Raw genomic sequence first — 25687 nt, forward strand, 5'->3', positions numbered from 1 at the left:
TCTCTTGGGTACTTTCCCAAGTGCCTGCGGCGCTAAAATGGGACATTAGCGGAAAACATCAACTCCTGAATATGATATAATCGCTCCTGAGCTCATTCTTTTTCAGTTCCCTCGCACAGACTTTCTGAACCTTGATCCAAGCCAAACCGCCGTCACAATTAAGTCACACGCAGTTTTTCGACGGTCCCGTCAGACTGTTGGTGTTCAACTGTGGAAATTAATCAGACCTTTTTTTTCCCCCTCATGCAGCATCTGTCTGCTGACAAAACCAAAAGCAACAGCGCTCCCTGCTCAATCTCTGAGTCTGTGTTTTGTTCAGTTGACGAAGTTCAGTCCCGGGAAGAGACAGCTGACGAGAAAATATTCATGGCTTCGCTCTTGATAGATGAAACATATGACTTCGGGGGCGTGGAGAGAGACAGGGGGATTTTTACTTTTATACCCTCCACCAGAAAACACATCTATTTGCTGTGATAAACACTTTGCGCTGGCTTGAAACATGCCCGCCGAGGATTTGTGGATGTTTCCAATAATTACCAATTTTTCACTCTGCTCGCCTCCTCCCTCCTCCTCCCTCCTCCTCCTGGGTATCTTTTAATTCACGCCAACCATCCTTGCAAAATCGGGGGTTAAGAAAATGAAAAATCAGGCGGTCATTAGTCAAAGCAGCCATCCATTCAACAGGTAAATATGACCATCACTCATGGAGTCAATACGAGCTCACATTCTGCTGGCCTCTGCAGTTCAGGACTCTGGTTCCCTGCGGCTAATTCGGCCTCCAGTAAACAATAACGCACACACAAACACATACAGGAGCAAACTGTGCAGTTATACATGTGTCCTTGTAAATAAACCTATACACCGATACAAAGATTCATTACAACTGAGCCGGTGCAAAAGCACATTCATACTCCACTCGTGGTCCAGTCGGGAAACGCAGCTTATTGTGTGGCTGTAATGCTCGGATGGAAAAAATAAAAGAAACAATAAACAAGAGCTTCAATTGTGACTGACGTTACATTCAGCTTCTGACCGACACCGAGACGGCTTCTGCCAGGAACATCTGCATTAAAATGAAATGCCGGTGTTATTGTGCACTTACAGGCGCGCGCCAGAGGCACTTGTGCTGAGCCGGTTATAGTTGGGGGGGGGGATTCAGTGGCCGCCGTCAGGAGATGGAAATCAAATAATGAATAAATTTTACATCCTGACTCATTTAATTTTCTCCGCAGCTCAGGGAGAATTCTTGTCTGGGAGCCGGCAACTGATTTCCCTCTTTCATGTAAACGCCACCGAACGTGATGCAGCCGGAGCGCAATAACATGCACAAACACACAAACACAGACGCACATTCGTATTCACACACAAATAATGGTCTGTAGAGTCGCATATCTGCATGCAGTGTTGACTGTAATGAGTTTGGCTCTGTGGATGGTTTTATTTGCAGGGAGTCAAGAGCAAAAAATGAATAAATAAACATACATACATGACGTGCTCATAGAAACTGTAGAAATAAACATAGAAACAAACTAAAAAAAGAAATGATTGGAAAGTACGTGATACCACATGGTCATTTTTAAAAAACATGATATGCACTGCAAAGACCTGACTGATTGATTTTAAATGTCTGACTTTTTGTTTTTAAGTATTTTATATCGTAGCTTGCTGTGTTTTTTTTGCACGAGTTTGTTTTGCTGTATTGCATGCTTTTATTGTTGCAAATTCATTTGTGTCTGCACTTCCTGTCACCGCCCCTTGACTAATTTGATTCCCTGATAACCTGCTCCTGGTAGATCTCTTGTAACAGGCACTGGCGACCACCAATCAGATCTCTGAGAACGGCGCAAGGGACCAATGGCATGGTTCGACGGGTGGGACCAACCCAACCAACCACCTGGGCCAAATGTAAAGGACAATCTGCAGCAGCATCACAGATTCACAAGATACTCCTCTAGTCTGGACTCCCTACCACACATACTTTAACTTTTAAACCACCAGCTGTGTATGTGAGGACATGGGTCAACAGAGAGTCAGCTAACAGTTACAGGCAATAAAACATAGACTGAGGTTATGACAAGTTCAAAGCAAACACAAGGTTACAGTCGGTACACTGACCCCCAGCAGCAGCAGTGGATTGTTGCTCACTGGTCTCATGGACATCACAGTCCGGCCTCTGCTCTTTGTCACAACTCAGTTCTGTGACAGGGATGAAGATCTGAGGCTCACAACAGTCTGGCATAATGAGGTTATCTTTTAGTAAGTATTTTTTATGTCATATTCAGTGGTTGAGAGACGGGGATGACAGGAAATGAGGGGAGAGCAAATCGGGAATGACAAGCAACAAAGGTTCCCAGTCGGACACAAAGCAGGGATGTTCAGGTTCATGGCTGGTGCTGTAACCCATCAGGTAACACCTTGGTGAGCCAGCGTCCAAAGAAATAATAGATGAAGATGTGTTTTCATGGCAGAAACAAAACTGAATGGAGAGCGAGGGGAGAGCAGGTCTCAGCCTGACTGAACGCTGACCCGGCTCCTGGGCCCAGGTGAGTCTCGTACTGCTGAGCCTGACGAGCAGGAGAGGCATCACTGTTTGATTGACGGGGGATTTTTCGGGTCTTGCATTACAGAACGACAAACTTACCAACTATCAACTCATGAGCTACGAATAATGAGTCCTTATTTACCAAATTGAATTGTATTAAGCCATTTAAGTGTTGACAGTTGGGGGAGTACTTCAGAAGTTGAGTTTCAGGAAATTAAATTTGTGCTTGTGTCGGCCTGCCCAGGTACGACAGATGGAAAATTAGCAGCTAAATCTGTTAAAATCTCTCTTTTCCAGAATGAGATTAATGTTTTTTCTTTTGTTTTTGTCCCTGACAAGAAATCGAAACAGAACCAAACATCACGAACTAATGGAAGAAAAACTTGCATGTGAAGCTGAAAGTGCAGATGAGGGTGAGTCTGCAAACGTGACCGACACTTATGATGAGACCCGTTTGGCGTCTTGAAGCCAGATTTAATTGGATTCCTCCTCTTTCTCTTCACTTTCACCATCAGTCTTCTTCATTATCTGCCTCCCATTCTCTAACTTTCTCCGTTTCACTTTGACTCAGTCATCCTCCGTAATCTTCTCGCTGCTCTTTTCATTCTCTGCAGTTTTGTCTCGCTCCCCTCCTTTATTTTACTCTCCTTCTTTTAAATCTTCGATGCCCTGTTTCATTGTCGCTTTCAAGTTTTTGTCTCTTTTATTTTATGCCTTTTGAACCCCTCTTTCACTCCCTCTCTCACGCTCTCCCCTTTCGTTCCCTCTGTCTCTCTCTGAAACAATAACCATCCTTCACGAGCCGCTGGCGTTCACACAGTCCACTACTCATGGTATGCTGATTACGCAATACTCTCCCCCCCACCCCTATTTGAAAATAAAGTCTGCTTCGCTGTAGCGGCATAAAAACCGCCAATGCAGAAAGTCACAGTGTGAAACCACTGGGGAAAATAAAAAACTAACTTTCGGCCTCTTTTGCTAGTGTTCAGCAATTGTGTTCCCCGTGAGCGTGTCAATAAAATCCTTCAGTGACTGATGAGCTTTAACAGCCAGTCAGCAAAGTGCTCATTTCTCAGTGCCTTGTTTCAAAGTTCAATAATCATATATACATCATACAATCTATCAGCAGGGCTCCTTTGCTGCCCCTTAGCCAAGGTGACTTATGTCTTGATTTACGACAATCAATACCTCATCAGAATTATTCACCCCCTTTGACAAACAAATCAATGCGTGTTCTTCAGCCCCCACGCCAGCGTCCGCTGTAATTCAACGCCAAAAGGGGCACGTGTTTACGAATGACAGCTCCCTGGACTCACATTTAGTTCATTGCTTTATGGAGGAAAACCAACAGGAATAAGAGCATTGTGAGCACAGTTTGTGCAAATGGAGTTTTCCAATTTCAATTGAACTTCTGCACAAAAATCTTCCAACAGACACTTTAATCTTGAGAGACTATCCTGGTCTAACAACAGGAAAAATCAAAAAATCTAAATGCATAGGCATCATCTCATTGTCAGCGATTGTTAACCTCAATGCCGTATGTCTGGTTTTCATCACAAGATGAGCTACGAGCTAATAAAGGGGAAAATAAACCATTTTTTTAAAAATAAACAAACCCTAAAGGTTCGTATCTCATTAAATAAGTTAAGCTGCATCTTTCATTCATGAGAACGTTGCTTATTTTCCATGTTTTTAACTAATTAATGAATAAATTGCAGGGAGGCACACACAGCACCTACAGCACACACTCAACACTCGACACACACACACCATCCCAGTGTGACTAACTAACGTTTTTAAATGTTTTTGCTTGGAGCCAATGTTTGGACGAGCCATCACATAGATACTGTATGAGATCCAATGGGAACCATCGATAGCCTCCAGCATTCACAGTATTGATCTTGTCCTGTTGTGCAATTCTCACCCTGTTAACAGGAGTACAGTGTAACATTGTGAATAATATATAACATTTGTTTAACATTGAAACTATAATCTCTTTTACAAGAGACCTCGCCAAGACAGGGTCAAAACAGCAGCAAGGACGACAACAACAACAACAAGCAGTAATAAAGTACAATTAAAGCTGCAAGCAGCGCTGAATGGGCCACGTTAACGTCTTCAGTGCAGGACTTTAATGAAATGTGTAAAGTTTGGGGCTGATTCGATCGTGGACAGTAAATCTGCAGCTTCTTCGTTTACGGCAAAAGATAAAAAAAACTTGAGCTTTTAATAACTTTTCCTTACAAAGGTCTTGAGATTAGACATTTAAATTTATTTAAAGATACAAAGTTTAATCTTCACCTGCAGATCATTCCAAGACCAAGGACCAAAGTCGAACAGGCTCGATTTATCAGCCTTCAGTACGACAGACACTTTAAAGTAAATGGGACATTTGCCGGGAAATAATGACCATCCCTCCATGCTGTATGAGGGAGAGTGATGGGTCCTAAAGCTAGAATTTGATACGGGGGAAGTTTGCATTAAATTTAAACACAATTGCTGATAATGGTCTTTCAAATATGGAACCCCGACCACAATGGTGATTGTCTTTACTCATCTGTTTACCCAAGGGAATGACAAACAGCAGGCTGCTGGCTTGAATTTCTTTTTTTATAATTTGAATTAGTCTCCTGCAACAGGAAATCTTCTTTTCCGGTTCAGAACATCAGTTGAGCCTCTACGACGATGCTGTAAATGCTTTTAAAAGACACATTTGCCAACAAATCCACATCCACATGGTCTGGTGCACATTTGTGAGTCACTCGAAGAAACATGTCCGAGCTATACAAAGTGGAAGTGAGTACAGTCGACAGCTGGGCCGCAGTCACATGATTTTTTTTGGGGGGGGGAAATGACATCATACAGTGTTAAAACTGAGAGACACGCTTTTCTGCTGGGATCATAATGAAATGTTGATGAAGTCAACTTTACTTCAGGAGAGCAACATCAGCAGCTGCCAAATGTGTGGAAAGAGGTTGACTTATGAATTATCAATACAGGTGCAGCTGTGTTGAAGCGAAGCAGGAGCAGATGGATGCAGTTACCTCTTGTCTCCTGACAGCCAGCTTTAAATGTTTGCTTTTTAATTCTACAAGTATGTCAGGAAGGTTTCACTGATAGCCACAGTTATATCGTCGACATCTACACATACTTTGACCTGCGAAATATTAAATCAACGAATCGATGTCCACTGAGAACACTCGATTGTTCTGAGAACTGGTGCGACGTTGTTTAAATGCTGCATGCGCCCATTTAATCACACGTGTTTACCAAGTGGGCCCTATGGAATCAATGCAGAGCTCTCAGGCATCACACATTCCCCTCGGCCCCCCTCCTCTCTGAGAGCGTATTTATGTGATGGCTCATTATTTAATCTATTTGTTCTACTTATGTAATCAAAAGCCCATCAGCTCCCCCGAGCGCTCACCCGTCTGTCACTCGGCACATCTCTCAGTCCGTCTGTCTGTCTGCTCACGTCTCCTCCAGTTTGGAAACTTTCAGACGGACCTTTGTGTTGGCCTTTGTTCTTCCCTACAAGACAAATCAATTCCTCAAAGGACTCAAACTCTTAAGTGAAATCAGTTCCAGGTTGCTAATGCGTGGTGTCAGGATCGCTCAGTGGCAGGAGGAGATAAAGCTATTTATGGAGAAGACAGGAAGATGGGAGAGACTCGCTTGCGCTTTCTCCCCTCGTCCCTCTCTGAGGTCCCTGAGACCGCCATTTTGTTTAGAAAACCAGATTTGTGGACATGTGTGCACATAAAGACCTCAAGATAAATACAGACCGAGTCCCATCTGTCAGCAGCCAACATGAAATCGATTCCATCTTTACTTGCATTTCATTTATTTTCTTTGTTCTCACATTAAATATTCATGTCAAACTGGATTTCGCTGTTTGTTTTTGAATGTTGAGCTTCTTTCAGTGCTGCTGCAGGCAAACAAAAGTCCACTTTCATACGTCTGTCTGTCCTGAGTTAGTGGCGTTAACGGCAGCCATTGTCGACGCCCCTCCTTTAATCCTGCAGACATTTTGTTCTTGAAATAATGCAGTAGGCGCTCATTCTTATTGCGTCTCAGGTTTAAAGGCCCACAGATTGTCTCCTTTTGTGGACTGAAAGCTCTGTTTTCTTCTTCTTATTTGTGTTACTGTTCAGTGATCTGGAAATAAAAAAGACATGTTGTATCACCTACGGTTGTGCACACAGTGCCACTGCTGCGAATCAGATTTATTCACAGCCCACGATTCTTAACGAAATTGAATCTGAGCTGTGAATCTTCTGAAGAGCTGGTTTTCCTTTGCAGTGAATTTTATTGTCATTTTCTGTCTCTTCTGCCGACTGACTGGTCGATTCCAAGCAGGAAAACACTTTTGGAGCCGCATCACAATCAATATGCATCTGCATACCTGGAGCTTTGTACTGTTTTAAAACCATTCGAGTATAACCACATTATTTCAGTTGTAATATTGTAATCCATAACTGCATGTCATGCTGCCAACGCACCTGAACTGCCCCTCTCAGTGCAACCCTAACCCTGAGGTGGCACACTTCAAACCGAGGATTATGAGAAATCTCTGTTGTTTCGATGTGTTATAGTCCTCTTTCTGAAACAAGCATAAAACAATCAGTACCTGTTTGCTGATGTCTCAGTAGCCAACTAGCTTGCTAGCTAATGCCACATTATTATTGCTGATTTGTGCATGACAGTCCTGCATTTTGTCCCACACTCCACCCCCAGAAGTCCAGCAGCAAAGTTGCTGCACTCGGTACCGCTCCCCTGATTTCAGTATAGACTCGAGACCACAGGCTGGGAGAACAGGTTGCTAATGTTAGCCTATAATGACCCGCTAGTGTTGTAGTAATGAAGCAGTTTTCATTTAGCTTTCTATTCTATTTGATGAACTGATTGATAGTAGTTGTGAGCCAATTCGTGGCGTCCATTCTTCTCTATATCCATCAGATAAATGGCAAATGGCTTTGTGATGGTCCGAGGACTGCCATAGTAAGAAATCAAGAAAAAGAGATCACCACAGCGGCACGGCATGCTGGAAATATCCAGTCGCAACTGTTAACATAAACGCCATTGATGACAACATGATATAAGAGGATCTTGAAGAGATTTCAAACGTGGAGGTTTCAACCTCGGCGCACTCAAAAGAGAGGGAACGAAGAGCACTTAGATGACCAGGTAGAGGGTCACATCATCTACAAAGAAAACACCCCTGTGGTACTCTGCTGTATATTTATGAAAAAGACAATTTCAATATAAGACACGCAACTAACAAATATCACAGTTGAACAATCAGTCTAAAACGGCATTTTAGATTCTGCTTCAGTTTCAATTTCTTAAGCCTCCGCCCTTTACTGGCACAAAGTCTAGAACAATTACCAAAATAAAACAGCATGGAACTTCTTAATCAATGAAAACTGACAGATGCCAAAAAAAGTTCTCAAACAAAACTTCACTTGCTTTTCCAAGTTTGCAGAAAGTTCAAACTTCACGAGCTGAGCAAAACCTCTTCACAGGCTCAGAATCTTAAGTCATGAAAAACAGTTTTTAGCAACAGGCTCGCATCAATATCCACTTTCCCTGGAGTGAAGAAACTTCTGTTCTTGTTTGCTTTTCTCGGAGCTGCTCGCTGGTCAAAATCTTTGCTAAAATAAAAAACAATCCTTTGTCTCGCAGGTTAAATGTGATTGTTTAGTTTTTGTGTCACTCCAAACTTTGGTTTATTGTTGCAGCCCCTGTAATTGGCAAAGACACAGAGGGATTTGTTTTGTTTTTCTGTGCTGGATTATTCCAATTCAAATTGAAGTGAAAGGAACATTTAAATTTCATGGTGAATGGGTTTGAGAACACAAATAAACATTCAGAGCGACGTAATATTTTACACACACTCATTGGAGGCCCTTTCTTTTCTCTCCAGAAAACATGTCGCAATATCACTTGAACATAAAGACAGTACTGGCTGCAGGATCCTTGCATTAGACTGTGCAGGGGTTCACATTATTATGTCCATTCTTTTTAGCTGCCAGTTTCAAATAAATATTTAAGAGCGAATGTAGCCATGGGCAGCAGTCATCTCACAGTATCTACAGTATATTTCCTCAGCAGCAACGTCAAGAAGTTCGAAGTAGATTCTATGTTGACGTCGTAATGCAGATCTCGAGTCCCTCCTCCCTCCTAATGACCCAACAGATGGTCCTTGGAGATGGATCCGCATCCGGCAGCAGTCGTTCTGCAGGTTACGGGTCGTGCACATCTTCAAAGCAGATCCGCTGACCTGCTTTGTTCTGCCCTTTCCTCCATTTCGCCCATTTCCCTGCTTCGTTTATACGTGGCTCCGCGCTGCTGGATATTTAAAGACATCAAATGCATGCGAGGCCTTGACAATTAGTGGGGACTGTTGCTGGGTAATTAGTGGAAAGGAAGTAAGCCTTCAATTTCCCCTGCCCCCCCGGAGAGCATCTGTGCTCAACCACACACTTTCATACAAACAATGCACACACACACACACACAATCCCAGTTAGAAAAACAACACACACATGCACGCAAACAAAAACACACAGACTCACTTAGCAGTTCACTACAAAGCATACGAATAAGATGAAATGTTGAATGTGAATTCAGAGGAGCGGTTGTTATCTCGTACTGTCGTGTGTGAAGAGATGCAATATTGCTCGTGTGGCTAATTGGGCAAGAGAGTGGACATGGAGGCAAGACACAACTAGACACATCAACACACATGCACATATAAAGCACATACTGCAGGCACTGTGGTGGAAGGGAAATAATGAAGGGAGCCGGGATGGGCAGAAGTAAATAAATAAAGGCAATATGACAGAAGGAAGGAAATGGGGAGAAAAAAAGGCAGCCACAGGAGAGAAAGACATGAAGAGAGAGCGGTGGAAACAAGCAAAAACAAGGATGTGCAGAAGGTGAGAAATAAGGCGAATTAAGAGAACCAAAGTAAGTGGGCAGGTAAGATACGAGAAAAACAAGAAAAGATGGACAGATGAGGAAATGTAAGGAAGGAAATAAGGCAACAGTAAGGATTCCTGGATTCAGTTAAATCTAGTAAAGAGTATTTCCTGCTGAAATAAAGAAGCATCTGGCGTTGGTTTGCTGTTGACAACCTGTCTCAACACAGGACCAATTCTGGAAAACACACTTGAGCAGTCGATTTATTTTTACCTAACATGAAGCGAAGCAAAAACAACAGGCTTTTTCCAAACGGCAGTTATTTTGACAAGTTTATATAATAGCATAATAAAAAGGCTAATTACATACAGCAGGGTTTAGAAAACTAAATATAACCAAACCTTACAAAGGCAGAAGGGTTTCCGTCGTAGAGATGGGCTGACAGCAGGTAGTGAGACAAGACGATCTATGGTGCTTGGTCTAAAGTTGATGGCGCAGGTGCTTTTAGGGCGTGTCCAACTGTCTTGAAACCCCACGTATGTAGGTCAACCTTTCTTTCTGAATGATGCGCCCCTTTACATAGCAGGAAAAATGCTGTGCCATTGACTAAAGACCAGGTTTTTGTTGGTCTATGGTGCAGTCACATCCTGCCCTCTCAAGATAACAATGCGCCGACAGTGCACCTGAACACACCTCATTTTAAGACCTGCACGATCGAGCCCCAGGGGGTGCTGAATCCGACGACCTGCCTCTGCCCTCGACACTCCTGCAGGGAACATCTCGTCCAAAAGGGTTGTTTTTTCACCAAAATAAGAACGCTGCAGGTTTTTCAAAGGCAGGATAATCTGCTGAAAATACGCATTTAGATGAGGAGTAGACGACTTGTCCTCTCTGTTTTTTGTTTTTTCTAGCGTGTCACAATCTACGTCTCGGAAAACGGAACAGTTGAAAGCAGCGTGGCCACCCTGATGTCATGGTTCCACATTTCTGAAAATACTACATCCTCAGATACATTTTAACGCTACCGTAAAACACATTATCTGTCCATCCGTCTGTCTACACACAGACACATATTAAAGTGTGCATCCCAAGACCAAACAGGGACGGTGAAGGCTGTCATCAGACCACTAAAATGAGTTTGATTTGTTTAAGGTGCTGTGATGCTGAAGGACGCAGCAGCTCGTCCTCTGGCTCCAAATCAACTTTGCTGACTTTTAGGTGACGCCCTCCGCGCTGTAATGTAGTTATGCATCCTGTGTATGTGTGTGTTTATAATTGAAGTGTGTACGGGATAGTTTTTAGCCTAAGTAATTCATGAGTGCCTGCTGAGGTAGACGGGAGGGGGGTCATGGAGAGAAAGACCTCAGAGCTCCTCCCTGCTGCAGTATTCATCACAACACCTTTCCTAAGATTCATTATTCATGTTTCTTTACTGGCTGTCTTGTCCGAGACGTCGCTGCGCTGGTTTCCGACGGGGACTCTGTTCTCGTCGACACTCGATCATCACCTGCAGTCTCCCACTGTTTCCCATCTCTGCCTTCCTCTATCGTCACTTTCTCCTTCCATGTTTTCCTGCCTCGTTATCTTTCACCTCTCTGTCCTCCTCTTTCTCTTTCATTATATTCCTCTCTCTCGCTATATCTTCATTTCTCCTTCTACCCTTCACCCACCTTCTCTCTCTTCAGGAAAACAACAGCTTAGTTCTGCCACCCGACCCAGTCCACTTTAGTACGTAATGCTTCAGATCCATCCTGCGATCAAGTTTGAATATAGTAATGACGTTCTCACTTCTACTTGGTGTTTAATTAGTAAATGACAGACAGCATTATTCCTGCTAAACATCAGCATGTTGACAGTGTCCTTGCAAGCACGTTAGCATGCTGCAAGAGCATTTAGTTCAGGCAGGAACACCCTGGTCATAGATTTAACCATTTTTTGCAACAAATGGAAATACAGTTGTGCTTGGCACTGATGGCTCTGCTCGTAAGATGCTTCCTTGGATTCTTGCATTGGCGGTTGGGTTGCTACGCAATGTACATGCTGCTGTGACTGTGATGACCAAATCTGAGTGAACTGTATGAAAAATAGTCAGACAGAATAAACCCTTTAATTGGAGGGGAACACTTAAGTTCAAACTCCCATCAATCACTGTTTGAAGTCATACAGCTGAGGGTAGAGCCCGTAGCGTAGTAACAGATTGTTGTAATTAACGTCAGAACTTAAACATGTGAAAGGGCAAAACTGCCAGAGAGAAAAAGGTGGGATGTAAACACCTCATGGGAAAGGTCTCGCAAGTATTACAGTATAATCATATGTACAAATATAGCTTCAAAGGGAAGTTGAATGTCAGCCTCATCATTTGTCACCAATAAAACAGATCTGGTAAATTAGTTTTCAAAGCAACATAAGACACTGACAGAAGTCATCTGTCACCAAACGCCTACAGGAGCATCCATCAAACAACTGATATATGAACATTAAAAAGTCTGCTAGACATCTGCCAAACATATAAACTGCATCGAGAAAGAAGAAGCCAACTGGAAACAAACTCAAGCTGACCAATGCATATTTAACAAATACAGTGTTGATTAAATTTACAATCATTATTCTGGGATGGATCCAGCAAGGGTCACCTTTGTGGCAGCATTAGCCCTCGAGATACTCTCAAAGTTCACGATTCATTTTCCTAGTTATAGCATCCAAAATCACCCCTAAATCCCCAAATGTCCTTTCAGATTCAAGCTTTTTCATTTACTTTTGCATTATTTTATCTGCACACTCGCCGTTATGCAATATCCTGCTTCACATGTTTATGCAAGTATTATGGGCGAGTATGCAAGTATATGGCTTTGTCATAGATTCTCCAAATCCCTGGGAAACCGCTGGAGGGATGAACATCATTCATCCAGAACATATTCCCTCATTTGGTGTTTTGAGGATGGTGCTGGAGAGCTCTTAAGTACTCCACCACTCCACTCAGGGATGTAAGGGAAATGGGGGGAATGAGTAGACAGTGCACCCTCAAGTGGCGAGGGCACACGAAGATACTAGAATAGCCACGGCAATAGCTATGTACAAAGTCTCTACATTACACGGGGCTTATAGAAACACTTCACCTCAACCCCTCAGAGGTCAACCCTCTAACCAGACGACACTTAGCTTTATGTTTCAGATGATTACAGAAATCTAGACACGGCGGCAACGTTTAGCCGCTATTAAGGATTGGATGTGACTTAAATTGCAAAATCTCATCAGTGTCAGGCTCTTGACTAGGACTGGGCAAAGATCACACGTGAATTCAGTTCAGAGTTGATTTGAAGATACTTTTTTATCACCTTTAAGACATTATGTGGCTTACATTGCTGAGCTACACTTTCTGGTCTATTAGGGCATCCAAGCAGAGCCCTCAGCTATCCTTGAGTTTCCTTGGGAGGTCACTGGGGGAAGCGATTAATAACTGACTTGCCGGTGACACTTTCAAGGCTGGCCTAAGCAATAATAGCAATACAGTGTTATATAGTGTAGTGCTCACTTGTTAAAGCCGCTAACATAGATCTTCATAAGTGAATCATATGCTTTACCAATTGCTCAAAGAAAGAGGATAAGCATCCTGCAATCATGGTTCCAGTGAAAAGACAGGATGTGTCGGAAGTTGTGCCCAAAATTTGCACAAGGCGTCATGGTGGCTAGGACTGGCACATGTCAAACCTCAAACCAAAGACGACTGCTCTCACGAGGTCGTAGCACCGAGGCTCTGAAACAATCTCCTCCCTCTCATTAGATCAGCTAAGTCTGGTGACTGCTTCAAAAAACACTTAAAACCCCACTTCCTTTTGAAGTGTGGCGCCAAACCGATCACTAATATCAGCTCTTACTACTCAGGACATGTATTCACACAATATTTCATGAGCTGTTTTAAAGCTTTATTGTCATTTTTCCCAACAGACCAACAGTCCTCTATACATCATCGCTTGTGGCAGTAAAGTGGAGCTTAATGGACCAGAAAATGCATCTGTTAATAATATCACAACAGTTGATCCAAGCAGGCAATCTTCCTATTTCCTATCAAAAGTTACTCCGCCTCCTTGCTGTACCCGCTTACTTCCATTTGAGTGATTCACTCAACGCATGGCGAAGAGCGAGGATCTAGAAACTACAGCAGACCTCGAAATGCAGTCAGCCTTTAAGTGTGAATGTCCTTTCACGGACATGATCCAGTAGCACCATCTGATGAGTGAACACAGGACGCGATATCCTTTCTCGATCATTTGTGCTGCTTGATTCGGAGAAAGTCGTCGTTGGCATGGACCCTGACACTGAACACATGTGCACGGTGAAACCATGAATCCAATTACCCCACATCTGGATCTCCATATACATAGAGACACCGTGCAGTTATTCAAATGTATGGAGAATAACAATTGATATACAGTGTAGCAGGCTTGCAAATACAATGTACAGTCCAATGAACAGACCTCCACATGCAGCAGGATGGTCAATTTTCCTAGTGACAATTATTCATACCAGTTCATCTGGATGATGAGGGGGAAGCATTAATGGTCAGTGGATCCAGTAAGAAACATCACATTTTGCTCTAACAGGAATACACCAACAAATTAAAGATAACAGACTCAAATGAAAACCTACATTTATAGACAGAAAATGAAGATAATGAACCCTCCTCCCAAAAAGTGCATATAATGAACTTAAAATAGCTGCAGTTCATCTCCGACTGCAGATTCCTGTTTATTCAATATCAGCACACCGATCATGACACACTCAGTTCTGGACACCAAACACCTCTGGCTTCTCAGCTGCAGTGCCATTCATTTCAAACCGGCTGCTGAGCAGAAACACACAGTGAGGGACATTGCTACAGACACTGGATGATGCATAGTAAACAGGACAGAGCAGTGCCAGTGGTGAACTAATGAGACAAAGCAGGGGGGATGCGGTAGCAGCTCGATAGTGGACACACAGTTTCTTAAAAAAAAGAAAAAAAAAAGAGCTTCTTGCAGACCAAGAGAGTGAATCAGCGAAGCAAAAATCTGCCACATCACTGAGACGGAGCCGTTCCTCTCCAAAGTACAGAATCGATGTTGCTCAGAGAGAGCAGAGCGGAGCGAAAATGCCACAGAGAAAGCAGCACAGCAAAGTAAAAGTGAAAAGCAGTCTTACCTCTTACCTTGGTCAGATGCCAAAAATCGCAGCCTTGGACAAGTCAGAAAACCATAGAGCTGGTGAAGCAGCTGATGCTCCTCAATATATACAGTGACACAGGAATTCTCGGCTTGTCAGAGAGGAACTCTTAGGATCCCCAAATTCTTCAGAGCTTCTCTGTGATTTCTGTGATAATCTCAAGTCTGGGTTAAAGGCTGGAGTCCAGCAGAACCAGCAGCAGACGGCTCATTTCCATGTGCAACACGGGTGCCTCTGACATGCTTCGTCTTCCCTTTAGGGGGACCGGGGCGCCTCAGACTGCGATCTGGCTGGGGCAGAGAAGTCGACAGCAGCAGCGAGAGTGTTGGTAGTTGTGGTAGTTATATTCCTGATTGTGGAAAGAACTGAGCATCCTTCAGTGGAGAGATAAAGAAGAAGAAGAGAAGAAGAAGAGGAAGATCCAGCGCACCAGAACCACAGAGCGCACAGGCGGCGCAAACACACTCTCTGTCGTTTAAATCCCCCCGAAACGGGCTGATTCTAGGCAGGAGGCAGGCAGATGAACACAGCGCAGAGGACAGGGGTGCTGTTGCATCAACATTGCTCTGAGTCTAGTTTTCTTTTAAAGAGGAAAAAGAAAAATCACCACTAAAGCTCCAACAGCATCACCACCAGCATCATCTCCTCTCTCCGGGGCTCCTCAAGTCTGCACAGGACCGACCGAGTGTAACTGAGAGAGATAGGGGAGACAGCGAGAGAGGAGAGAGAGTGTATATACATGCATGCATGTGTGTGTGTGTAAATGTGTGTGTGTGTGTGTGTGTGTGTCAAAGAGAAGGAGGATAGGCGGAGAGACGAGAGCGGAGGGGCAGCGAACGGGCAGGAGGCTGCGAGCGCAAGTGGAGCCGGAGAGCGATGTGAGAGGAGAGGAGGATGCTCGGGGAGGAGGAGGAGGAGGAGGACGAGGAGGAGGAGGAGGAGAAAGGTTGGGGGGGAGATGCCCGGTAGAGAGAGAGAGAGAGAGAGAGAGAGTAGCTCACACCGTCAGTGACTACATTAACAGCGCTGAGTAGGTGGAGTTTTCCTTGCAGCAGCAGCAGCAGAGACGGGGGATCATCATCTGAAACCCAAAAGAGAGAGAGAGAAACACACAGACACCTATAAGAAAGAGAGATGAGGAGGAGGATGAGAGGAGTCAGAAAGTATTAAAGAAACGGGATGTTTAGAGGTTAAAGAAACCTGTGACGGCAGCTGAGGGCGAGAGAGAGAGAGAGGAAACGTGTGTGTGTGTGTGTGTGTGTGTGTGTGTGTGTGTGTGTGTTAGGGGCGGCACAGTCCCCAGCTGCAGTGATGCTGGCGCGCTGACAGCCCTCCTCTTGCCAGGGGTCGTAAACATCGATTAGAATATTTAAAGACGCACGCGCTCGTGCACCAAAGGAAAACACACGGGGTCCTTAAAGGCCCCTGGCACACACTCACACACACACACTCACACACACACACTCACACACACTACTGCCACATAAACGTACACACTCACACACTTTTAGTACATAAACTTACTTTATAGACTAACATTCACAAGCACTAAGTGTATTTCTTTTGTTTTTATTGTTCTTTTTCTTTATTAGATTTGTTCCTTTTTCATTTTACTTCAAGATTAAGTTTATTTTATTTTAAGAGCGGCAGCAGCTGTCCGAAGTCAAAATCACTAACAAAATTATTTCTTTATGGACTAACATGCATTTCTTTTTATGTTATTTTTGGATCATCTTAATGTGCACTGCTTCGTGCAGATTCTGCTTAAACAATTAATCAAAATATGACCTTTTGTAACATTTAATTAACTGTGAACACTTCTATTTATAATATTTGTTGCTCTTTTGACGTTAACATTTCTTGCATTGAAATGTGCTGCATATTATAAAATTGCGTTCTGAAATGGGTGTTTAAACCATTTTACAGGGTGCGAGGACCCCTAGGGTCCTTTTTTGGGGCTCCACAACGAAATAATGACAAGTTTGACTATTTTAGTCATTGATTTCATACACTGTTTTGTGATAAAACATCTAAAAGCAAAAATGTTATGAAATGGAGGTCTGTGGTCAAATTGGTGCCAATTTAAACTGCTTTGAACTAAAGTAATACATCTGCAGAGCTTGTAGAAAAGTGCAGAATAAAAGTATCTGTTTTCAATAAAAACATTATTATGATTGCGAGTTAATTTTTGTCAGATCCAAAGCGATTGTTTCGTTGATCTCTGTGTAAGGGAGCCAACAGTATAGTGCTGGTGGCATCACATGGTGTTTTTTTGTTTTTTTCGTCAGCATCAACAGTCTTAGTGTTAGTTGCTGTAACGTTAGCAACATTAACGTTCCCTCGCTAGCACAAGCGATGTTAGCTAGTGTAACAAACTGGTGACCACTTGAGGGAGCACATGATTCACACAACAGCGGTGTTGTGATGTGAATGCGATGGAGGGGGGAGACGGCGCGTTAAGGCACTGAAAGTTATCAATAACACCTTTAAACTTGCAATAAAAAGTGAAGTCTGATACTGGACTTTTCAAGCGAATATCAATATTTCAGAGCTAAAAAATCTGATAAAAAATCAACGATTCATTTTCATAAAAAATGTAATGACTCTAAATTATTTTTTGTATTTCTGTACTGCAATCTCTTGTTCCTCCCCGGTATCAACAGATCTGCGTTGTTAGTTGTCATCATAAATTGGACATAAATGCACAAATATAACAAAAATGTACATGACCCACACACACACACACACACACACACACACACACACTCACACTGCCTTATTTGCTGAGAGAGCTATAGCATAGAAGTAATCAATATGAAAATAATACTGGTGGGCTGTTTTCAAAGTGATGGAGAATGAAGAAAAACAGTTTATATAAGTCGGCTCTGGGCTCAATACTTTTCATTACTGACAAACATTTATCAAAACCCTTTTTTTTCTTTTTCGTTCTAGTGCAGCAAACACTGTGTCAGGCCGCAACATGCAATTATAAAGACATGGTTCCTTAAGCAGCCGTCAATATTAACAGCCGGAGACTCGGCAGGCTGCCGATTACCCGTTATAGATCAGGAGACAGTCTATGGTCATAGGAAGGGGATGATGACTGCTGACCTTTACTATTAACTACACAATAATCTGCTGTGTCCCAGTGTGAGAAGCTCTTTTTTTCCTTTGCATTGAAGCAAACTCGCTTTCTTCAATCAAAAACAGTCATGAGTGACATCACACGCTCAACCACATACCCTGCATGAAAACGTAAAAGGGCGTACTCGTACATTTTTCATTAATTGTCAATACACATGCTTGTTGTTCATAAGTTATCCATCAGGCTGTGTGCTAATGTGCCTAGCCTCTACAGATGATGTAATTAGTGAGTTGTTGGTCTTTTCTGATATGGAAAAGTGATGAAATCAGCTGTAACATATTTTACATCTGAGTTAAAACCGGATTTTCTTTCTCGGCCGAGAAAAATTCTGCATCAAATGTCACGACAGTGCTGTGCCTGTGGTTAGGAACATGTGACGGTTTAAAATACTCGTTATATTAAGGATGAAAATGTCCTGATTTCTAGTAAAAATTGGTAAATGGTAGTCTCGAGCAGTTTTTCTCGTGTTTCCTGTTTTATTTTGAAATTGTGCCCTCAGGTGTCGCGTGTTGCTTTTCAGTTCCTCCCTCTGTGTGATTTTCCCTCCTTCCAGTGTTTTTCACCTCACCTGTCCTTTTCCACCTGCACCTCATCCCCTCGCTGGTGTGTGTCTGTAAGAAGTCTTTGTTCTCCCTCTTGTCTTTGTCAGTTCTCACCCGTGTTATCTCCAGTGTCTCCCTGTGGCATGTTTCTGGTTTTTGTTCCTTGTGTTTTCATTGATTTGTACTTTGCTTTTGTTTGCACTTTGTTTCAGCTCTTTTGTTGCTACTTTGTCTTTTGTCCTTGTGACTCGTTTTTGTTTTTTTCTGTATTTCTTGTCTTTTTTTTGTATCATTCAGCTTTTGTTTAATAAAGCTTGCCCTTAGTTCCTGATTCCTGTCTGTCTCCTGAGTGTTTTCTGCATTTTGGTCCTCCCCTTCTCCCGTAATTGTAACAGATACATATGAAACATAAAAATTGAATGTACAGTATCTGTGGTTTCAAGAAACGTAAACAGTAGTAAACTCTTAACTAAGACTTAACGATTAATGAACGTTGCAGGAAGTTAAATGATGCAACTGAAAGTATTTTGTGAAGTGGCATGTTTGTTATAACTGACCCTGTGCTCCCATATTGTTATTTTAGCGTGGAAGTGAATCGAAGTCTTGACTCAGCAGAGGAGCTGCAGCGGTTCTGGCCCGATCCATCACACATCAATGCAAAACTAATGCCCGAGAAAGAGTAAATTAGTGAGCTAATCACCCCGGTTTTACATTTCTACATTTGGCAGTGACACACAGACTTTTTCCTAATTGGAATTTTATGTTTCTCTGACTTAATGAAATAATGTAATGGCTTAAAATCAGGCAGTGGATCATAATTCATGTGTACAAAGCCAAATGGGTTTGGAATGACTCTTGTCTTACTGGCCAGATGTCCCAAGTTACAGTAGTTAGTTTGTCACTCTGAGGAGTTGACAACGTGAGGAGACTTGAAACTTTGATTCGGCGACCAAAGCAGACGTACACATCCTTTCACTGGTTATGTATGTCCTCTACACATCTCGCTTGGTTTCCAAGAAACTTTACAGACATTTCAAAGTTTACCTGTTAATCTACACTGAAATAACTCTACAACAATTGGTTGTATTGCCATGAAATATTTTACAGACACTAATTGATCCAGCTGATCCCATGAATTTTAACCTATTAAAAATTTGAAGTTGTAATTTGGTTTATGCAGCAAATGTTCGATGCAACTTCCGGTTAGACTTTCAAAATAAAGGCTCTGCTGTTTAGTTAGCAAATCAAACAAATATACAATGTGGAGTTAGACTTTCAGAATAAAGGGTGCAGTTCACATAGTGGGACCTTGTTATGACAGTTGTAATGTTATTGACTTTATGAAACTGTTGCAGTTAGGTTTAGGCAAAAAAAACCCATCTCGGTTAGGGTTCAGAAACGATCATACTTTGGGTTAAAATAGTAACATTCAGCCTTGTAACATAAGTTATGTAAGTGACTCACGTTACGTGATGTACCTGAGGTCACTAAGGTAAGGTACATAAAAACAGTTACATAGGTTACCTAACAAACGCAATGCAAACCCCAGTCTCCCGAGCATGGTGCTGTGAATAACCCACCCTGGGGCACTACAAGAAGTGATGGTGTAGCCTAACTACATCCCAAACTTTGAAGCATACGGCCAGCAAGCATGGTAATGCATTACCATTGTCAGTATTTTAACATGCTAATCTTAGCATGTATCTCAAAGCAACACAGAGCCAGTACAGCCTCACACAGACCCTAACACAGATGTAGACTCTCAGTGGGCTTAACGTTAGAATAAGTGAAGGGACTGTGTTAGTAGGGGCGTGTTGACACCAATGAGAGTATGTAATGAAATACAAGTCCTCCTAATCCTGCATTCAAGGATTTTTTGCAAATGAACGCTGTAGAAACACGTTACGTTAGATACAATAATGAATGTTGGCTGGAACAGAGGAGGTGGAGAGGTCCTCTTTGTTCAAAAGGTGTCTGTCTCTGTCTCACTCTTGTTTGTCCTTGTCTGTTACAATAACTGTGAAACATCACTCGCTAATTCCTCTTCCCCTGTCAGAATGTTCTTGGCAAGTGAAAGCGTGACTGCTCGTGGCTGAAAAAGCGATGGATAAATAGTACTTTGTTCCAAATGGAAACTGTGTGGCTTCGGTATAGAAACAAAGCTAGCACTTGTCTAAATTATGCATGGGTGCAGCGTTATTGCTGGCACAGAAAAACACGCCGCTTTAATGCCGTCTTGGAAGTGGCAACAAGCATCCCGACGCCATAGGGGGAATAAATGTATGTTCTGTTTGTGTGTCACAGGAAGCACCAAAGGAAAATTACACATGAAAGTCATTTCCACATGAAAAACATATGACTAATGTCTCACACACACAGAGTTGTTCACACTGTAAAACGGCTCTTTATGATCGCTTTATGCGTCGTGGTGAGACGCTTTTAGAAATGATCGAAGAACTACGTGTTTGACGCACGAATCAAAAGTGCGTCTTTGTACTTTCTCAGCCCAAGCTGTGAGGATTAAGGATATGTCTTTGAAGAATGAAATCAATTCATCAGCTCCGGGCTTTGTTGAATACAGTACTAAAATGTGGTCGAATGGATGGATGGATACATTTTAGTGCTTTCTATTTTTCAGACAAAACAACTCCAGAGTATATTTGATGCCTTCTGTTGAATTAAAGATTTTATGAACGTTGGAGGCTTGTGCTTCTTCTTTTTTCTAAAAATTTGACCAAAATAATGCATTAAATTCAGACTCGTTAACCTTGCAGGGGGCTCTTTTATACGACTCCATAAGGTGCAGATTATGTGCTTTGATGATAAACTATTTCATACCGAGAGGAGCGAGATTTTAACAAGCTCGAAAATGGCTGAAAATGATTCTCTGGACATGAAACATTTCTTTCTCCCCTCTAGTAATTGTTCGTGTTGTGTACATAATTCGTATCCGTGATTATAAAAAGGAAAATGAGCTCCATAAATGAGCTGATTTCATTGTGTTCTGTCAGATTAAAAGCTTGTACAAGTGCACAAGAGAAATCCAAGGTTTTTTTTTTTCCTTTCATTTCTCATGAATACATGACTGCTGATGAATATTGCTCAACATTATGATCTGTGACAGTATAAAGAGTTCTGAAAAGTTTGATAAATTTCCATTCAAGCACTGTAATTGTTTCCTGTCCTCACAAAACACAGAGTTAAAAAGTGAGACTTTGGCTGCAACTGTACAAGTATTCAACTTTATCAAGGTGAATTCTTGGTACGCACCACAGCAGGTGTGATGTCCTCTGCAAATGAAGACAAGTGTGATTGCGATGAGTCTTTTTGGGAGATGAAGGCGAGTCATCTGTTGGTTTGAAGGACACTCAGCAGAAATGGTGTAAATCTCTGCAGGGTCGTTCGGTGGACAGACTGCCAAAAGGGCGGCCATTTTTATCATCCAAAGAAGGAAGGTAGAGAGGACGGGAGGACAAAGGACATAGCTTCATCTATCTGTCTAGATGTAATGCCTCTGTTTGTTGAATAAAAGTTTTATTTTTCGCTTTGAGTGAGTGTGATAGAGATCTCCTCTGTCAGCGCTATCGGCTCACAGTCTGTTAAGAGGGTGTGAATGGATTTCTACTGAACATCAGGAGAAGGTTGGTCAGGTGGCACTGATTGGCCAAAGGGGGGAAGGGGGTCCTTCATTATAAAGGTTTTTTCCACTGTAATCAACATAATCAGAGCACTTCACCAGACGACTAATTGATTTAATGTACAGCTGAGGGTCGGCCCTTGATTGGAGCGTGGACACTCGGTTGACTTCAAGAGTCCTCTGGCCTCAGCGTGAACCTTTAATGGATCGCAGCTCTGTAATGGTTCTCCAGTTCATTTTAATTCATTTGATCAACACACTTGATGGGATTAATAATATATTAAATACTATGCTGGTGTTTCCATGTTAAAATACAATTTAATTATTCCACTTAAAACTTGAGCTTTGGAACAAAGAGACAAAAACATTTTGAAATGGGCATTTTGTGACTGATAACCTGTGTGGTTGTATTACACATGATTATATACTCTGGTAATTTCTGTGTTTCTATTTCCCATCACTGAGGGTAGTGGAGTCAGTGATGGGAGGTTGAGATGGTTTCGGGATTGTGTAGAAGAAATAATCTAAAATCTGAAGATCAGTTCGGGATGTTCGGGATACCAGCAAGAGTAGAGGCACATCCATGTGAATAAATACATATAAACATTAATATAAGTTCATGTTAATACAGTCCTTCAACTGATGTGGTGGTTCATTCAGGTTTACCACATGCATCTGTATCTAGTTCACATGCAGTTAAACTCAGAATCAGAATAAGGTAATGTACGTTTCTGCACAGATACGTTGAAACTTGACTTTTTATGTGTTGAAATTATACATTTCTTTTAAAATGAAGTTTCTTTAGGTTCAATCCTCAATTTGATGTTGAGACAGCGCTGTGCTCAGGGTGTGGTTGGGTTTAGTCACAAAAAACAATTAGTGAGGGTTAGGAAAAGATCATGTTTTGTTTTACCTGGTTTTGTTGGTACAAGCAGCTGGAAAATGTCCCGAGGTCTGGTTAAAGAAATGTCCAGTGATTTCACGCTTGCAGAAGTTGATTTGCTGTCTCAAACATTGGACATGACACAGGTTGAAACAATGAACTGTACTGGCAGATAGATTTTTTTAGTTTCAAGAAAACTCAACAACAACAACTTGTTAAGATTGTTTTTGTTGTTGTTTCTTTCGTACTGCAGATCAGTGAGCTTCAGAGGACCACAGACTGAATCAAAGTGACAGTGACGGACTAAAAAAGTCGACAGATGGAGAGAAGACAGTGAGAGAGAGAGAGAGAAGAGTGAGATAATTCATGGAAGCACAAAGAGAGACAGATGAAGAAGAAGCAAATTTGTTGTGGGCGAAGTGTGCGAGGCGGCAGTCACGGCAGAGGATGAAGAATGGGGCAGATCAGCTGTTGGCAGCCATGTTCCCACGAGAGAGACGTCTGGGAATCTCATCTGCTGTCACTCTCAATGCCTTCCCCCGTCACCGGAGAGGGAGTGTGTGTGTGTGTGTGAGAGAGAGTGAGATTAATTGAATGACATTAATGTGCAGAACTATGAGATTAATTTGTTTCTTAATGTTGTGGTTTTGTGTGTGCATGTGCTTGTGTGTATGTTTGTGCAACATAATGGTTGTAAGCGAGTTAATGTGTTGCAAATTCTCTGAGGAAAGTAGAGGCAGCTCAATATCTGTCACAATATCCGGCATAATACAGCGTGTGAGTACGACGGTTTGTCTTGTCTATAGGCGTGAAAGCTAAACCCGTGTATGAAGGTGCGGTACCAGCAGGAGGTGGTGGTAACTGGAGCAAAGGATTGGATGGAGCATAATGAGCCACATGAATCACACAAACAGGATTTTTACCCAGGAGACCTGGGTTTGGATCTTGCTTTTTAAAGGAACAGCCAAACCGTGATCTTCACATGTTTGGACGCCTTTATTTTGAAAGTGTAACATATATTTTAAAGGGGCACCTGAGACATGGTCAGAATTTTAGTTGTAAACTTGAACAAAATTTACCAAAACTCTCAATACAACGTGAAGAAACATCAGTGTTGGCTTCGTGTCAAACGTGTCTATGCACTGTGTTGCAGAGATATCTACTGAAGTTAGCACGCCAGCTAGCCCCGGCTCGTCCTGTTGATAAAGCAACGATTTCACTACTAATTTATAAACACAAAATATCAAGAAAGGAGATATTGTGCACGTCTGAATTTAAGTTTCTCTCTTTTACCAAAATAAGATGAGTTGTTTTCATTGGTAGGCAGCTCAATGTGACACCGGTGGGTTTATGACATGGTTTGATGCAATACCAGGTTGTAATATCTTAATTTACTTTATTTTGGTTCGATAAATAGATAGATAAAAAACAAAAAAAACAGCCACCCATTGAGACATACAACTTAAAAAGGGCGATGAGAAGAACTTGCACTGTAGCCTCACACTTTAACCAATTTGAGAGATATCACCAGATCGGTGCTTAGCTCAGTTAGTATTTTAAGTACTGCAGTCCTCTGCTTACAGTAATTGGTTATTTCATCTTTCATGAAATATTTTCAAGTCATCCTTATTAACCACATTGGCACATTTGAATTTGTAAGCTATTAGAACATTTCTCAAAAATCACAAAATATTTTGGAAGATGAGGACGATTTTGAGGATTTTTTTTACACTGCTCTAAAAATGTTATTTTTAATATTTAAATGTGTTTCTGATTAAGATGCATTAGCAGCTCTCTCTCTCTCTCTCTCACATGGGTGAATAAGACGTAAGTGGACATGACTTTAAAACGGTCCAACAAGTGCAAACACATCACATTCATTCCTCAGGTACAGCTGAATTATTCATAAACACCTTCCTGAATTCATGTCTGCACTTCTTTTTCTTTTTTTTAGGTTGTGTGAGGAGCGACGATGTGCAGCAACACACTGCAGCAGGAACCCTTCACTGCCTTTCTTCTGGTTCAATTACGCTCCTTAGAAAGCACGATGAGGGTTTTTTGAGAGGGGGTTGATGATGGTGATGAAGTTCTCACTGGCATCATCTTCATCATCATCAGCTTCATTGCTGTTGCTGATTAGCTACTTAATGGGTTTACACGTCATTATGTTCAATCATCGTGGGAGACCCCTTTGCTCTGGCTGAATTATGCAGCCGCTGCTTCGACGGAGGAGTGTGAAACGCTGTCTTTCCTGAGCCGAAATGACGAGACAAAGAGCCACGCAGGCCAGGAGACCATGCACACATGCTGCACACACACACACAACCTGAGCCCAGACTGATGCAACCAGCATCGCTACAACATGACACATCCATTATATTTTTTTCTTGTGATTGCTTCACTGATATTGATTCAAATACAACGACTTTGAAACACTTTGAGCTCAGATTCACTCTCAGAGGGGGACGATATGCTCAACATAGTGATGAAAAGCAAAACAAAAACCAACCTTCACTTCCACTCTTTCAACATGACAACTCGGTTTTATTTTTTATTTTGAGGCTGTCTTGTCATATTGATATGATTTAAATGAGACGAAGCAGCGAACATTACAGCTAAATAACAAATATCACAGCTACAGTAGATGGGCTGGCATTAAATCTTGCACAGACATTCACGTTCTCTAGAGGATGAATACTTTGGCAATTCTCCTTAACTGTTAATGTAGCAATGCCATAAGGTTGACATTTGAGCAGCCGGGTCACAGAAAAAAAAAAATTAGCATTTTCAACTGCCATGGCCACGCAAGAGACCATC

The 25687-nt window shown here is 42.1% G+C and overlaps 1 protein-coding gene across 2 annotated transcripts in view; it reads right to left on the bottom strand.

The window, feature by feature from the left end:
• Positions 1–15558, bottom strand: part of sgcd (sarcoglycan, delta (dystrophin-associated glycoprotein)) — a 301763-nt gene extending 286205 nt beyond the window's left edge. Inside the window, exon 1 of one of the 2 annotated variants that reach the window (XM_084373505.1) lies at positions 14650–15558. The gene's annotated coding sequence lies outside the window, so the exon portion shown is untranslated. Of the gene's footprint in view, positions 1–14642 lie in introns of both variants that reach the window. The other variant, XM_084373503.1, reaches the window with a different exon arrangement.
• Positions 15559–25687: the final 10129 nt, after the last annotated feature.

This window comes from Pagrus pagrus (genome assembly GCF_965226575.1).
Source record: "Pagrus pagrus genome assembly, chromosome: 14".
NCBI lineage: Eukaryota > Metazoa > Chordata > Actinopteri > Spariformes > Sparidae > Pagrus > Pagrus pagrus.